This window comes from Rhagoletis pomonella, unplaced genomic scaffold, assembly GCF_013731165.1.
Source record: "Rhagoletis pomonella isolate Grant_MI unplaced genomic scaffold, Rhpom_1.0 Rhpom_scaffold_00013, whole genome shotgun sequence".
Classification (NCBI taxonomy): domain Eukaryota; kingdom Metazoa; phylum Arthropoda; class Insecta; order Diptera; family Tephritidae; genus Rhagoletis; species Rhagoletis pomonella.
Window position 1 is genome coordinate 19,907,186 of NW_023458567.1, and position 3,697 is coordinate 19,910,882.

General features: G+C 39.4%; 1 protein-coding gene across 1 annotated transcript in view; it reads right to left on the reverse strand.

Annotated features, from left to right (window-relative positions):
- LOC118748391 overlaps nt 1-3,697 on the reverse strand; it is a 199,178-nt gene that overhangs the window by 138,978 nt on the left and 56,503 nt on the right. The window lies entirely within an intron of this gene.

The window sequence follows — 3,697 nt, forward strand, 5'->3', positions numbered from 1 at the left end:
ATTAAATTTTGTTAAAGCTTGTAATAGTATACATACACTCCTTCGGACAAAAAATCACTGGTGTTTGCATTGGCGTCAAATGGGATGGTGGCGGGCCAATAACCCTACTATCAGCTTTCAAATTTAGATATAGCTTACGGTGGGCAGTACATAGTTCGGTATTTGGGAAGCCACGACAGGGGCATTTTTGCCATGAGCGACTCTCAAGTCACTTGTAACCAGTCCCAAAAATATCGTGCCGCCATAAATTTTCAAATTGTACTTAATTTGGGCAAAAATGGTACCCAAAAGCAGACGAATAATATACCTAAAAATTTGTTTCACATCACGTCGAATATGTTTATGTCCGAAAATACGTAGATAATATAACTTCCGTAATACGTAAAGCTTTGCTCAAACTGGGAGGAGCTCTCGAGGTCCATGCAAAGTTGCTGACAGCCATTACTTTGAAACTATAAAGAACTTTGGTCACATATTTAATAACCAGCGTACCCATACTGCCAGTCTGGTATATAGCAAAGCATAACTCTTGCTAACAGGCACTTATTTGGGCTAATTGGAAAGCAGGGACCTTCTAATATTCAATATTCTAATATTATTTTTCATATGTACCGAATGTAGTTTTACACTAAAAAGAGTTTAAAAATGTACAATTGGACCTACTTTTCCATCACCGCTCGCGACGACGCGGGAATTGGTTGGCAGTGCACTGCTTGCCGACAAGCAAAGCTCTCGTGCTAATGATCCGTTTCCTTCTAGAAATTAACTCGCAATAACTCGAGAATAGCCATCTCTCTTTCTGGGCCCGTAGTGTGCCACGAGAAGGCGCTCTCACCATACTTTTCATTTCAAGTCTCCCCAAAAATAAATAACTCTTATAACTTTTAAAACAGTAACCTTCGACTTGAAAAAAAAATCTATTGCAGAACAAGCCAGAGGAGTAGGCAGCAACTGGCGACTATTGTAAAATCCACTATACTATTCGGCTCTGAGATTTTGGAACATAAGTATATTTCACGTGGCTTTTTACCTCCCTCGTTAAGTGCAAATACATTAAAAGTTGGATTAATGGGGCTGACAGAGAGGTCGACTTTAACATTGCACCACTGTTAAACTATGGCGTGAATTAAGAACTTACACAAGGTACTTACAGAGCGAAACGTCAAGCTAATGCAGCACACGATGAACCGCACCTGAACAGGGACTGAAGATAATACTTAATTCCGCCTCCGACGAAATACCTCATGGTAGAATCGAAGGGGTGAGAGTCCGGGTTACAGTAAAAAGCAAACAAAGTTAAATACAGCTCGACAAGCATGGATTTGATCACGTTGTTGGTGGGCCGCGATCAGTGTATGTACGTATCTGGGATCAAAGACAGAGCGCTTGACGATATGGATTTTCGCTATTTCCAACCTTGGTATCTTACCAGGAATAACTGTACGCTGCTGCTTTATATTTAAGTTGTTGTTAAAAGGTCTAATTAGCTACCTATTGATAGTTTATGTACGTTGCTTGAACAAAAAAAAATTAAAATGAGTCCATACTTAGTAGTTATGACTTCAGATGCGCGGCTGATCAAGTTCTTCTCGAACCAGCTGCTGAAGGACACGACAAACTTTACAGTTAATTCAGACTGTACGACTGCACCTTCACACCCCATGTTCTACAAAACAAACTCTTCTACAGGCCAACATGGCCAGTGTGACTTGAATAACAGTTTTTTTTCAAGATTTTCTAGTTCGAACCAACTTCTGGATATTTGACCTCACCAAGGTATTCGAGCACTGTCACTTCAAGAGTGACTGAACTCAAAACTAAAGCGCCTCCGACGGTAGTCCGAAAGTACGCAAACTGTTTGAGTTGATTTCTAAGACTTCCGTTAGCTGATACTGTAGATGAAAACTCTATATGTATAACCTCAAGTCTGCAATTTATGTTATTTTTGCTGATCAGGATTTTTTTTTTAATATTTCGAGTTAAAATCGAGTGTTAGTTAAATTATAAACTACTTTATTAAATTACTTTTCCATGGGCTCATTACATTTAAGCAGCATAGATCATTAACTTTGCTTCGAATTAATGGCAAGGATGATGCGATAGCATAAACAATTATTTACAAACGAAAAATTACAACAGTTAATTGCAATGAACTCAAATGCAAAAGTTGATTATACATAAAATATTACCTAACTATTAAAAGTGCTTCACAAAACAAAACCAAAAGTATAAAAGGCAGCAGCAAAATTAATGAAAGAACATTTATTTCAAATGTATATGTACAAAAAAACTAACCAGAAATGGAACACCACCAGTCAACTATGGAAATTAGCTCCCAACGTCCGGTATGGAGGTAGACCGACCAGCACTTGTCGTACCAAGCCATGCCGAGTGAACGTTAAAACGTCGTACTCTGCTCTGCTAGAAAGGTGTACCAATGACGAATACACTTTCAATGGCGCTACAGAATAGTCAAATAGACAGAAAAGGTCAAAAACCCGTAGAGATAGAAACGTAACGACAGCGAACGGACAAACAAGCATACAGAGTCGACGTACATACATATGTATGTATGAATGCAGTTGAGGCCGAATGACAAACATAAAACTCTGTACAACACAATTTTTTTAGTACATAGCTGCTGTTTTTTTCTTTTGCAAAACTTTCTAAAATGACGATGAAATCAGTCAACGGTGACTGGAAATTTGCCACAAATTCAATGCGCCATAAGCGAAGTAAGTGAACGGGCGAATGAGTGAGTATGCAACTAAAACAATAAATAAACAGAAGAATAGACGGCAAATGCATTTAGTTGCAAATGTAGAACCTCAGTGCATGCAAGCTGGACCGAGAGACTGCCAGACAAATAGCTATGCATGTAGTCAGTCGCTCAATGCTGCCACTTAGGTGGTGATATAATACGTCGCGCGAATCAGAACGAAAAGTGGGCAGGAAGCCCACGGCGGTGAAACAAATATGCAAAAGTCAGCTGTAGCATTTCCATCGCAGGCGAGAGAGGGGCCAGGTAACGAGTTGAGAGGAGTGCGAATAGGCGACAGATGGAGGGCATTGCATGACTTCAACGGTAATGGCGGGTAATTGAGTACGGTACCACACGATTCGCTATGGCTTGGATTCTCTCACACATTCGTCATGGACGTGGCTAAAGCGGAACAGAAAATTGAGGAAAAAAAGTAAAAATAATAATAAAATAATAGAATTGAGTTTCAGTATGCAAATGCACAACGAATGCAACGGATGTGCCAACACTACAAATGAATTGAGGCAGAGCAGCAGCTCAGTTCACAACAACAGCGAATAACGGATGGGCGCGCGAAGAATGAAAGTGCAAAGCTACAGCAAAAAAAGGAAGAAAACCTCAACTTATAATAATAATGCAGTTGCAGCCATAAAAAAGCGCAATGACTGCGACTGCGACTACGATTAGCGCCAGCGTACTTAAAACTGAGACGAGAAAGAAATAGAAGAGCAACAATAACAATCAAATCACAAAGCCTCACAGCAACAAAGCGCGACTAGAAAGGAAGTTGAAAATGGAAATAAAAAAACTAAACTTGTTACGACGAAACTAAAACACAACAACAAATACTGCATAATTGTATTTAGTACAATAACAACAGCTAGCAAACGAATGCAAGCGATGAATAGAAAATTGCAGTGAATTACTACAGATTTG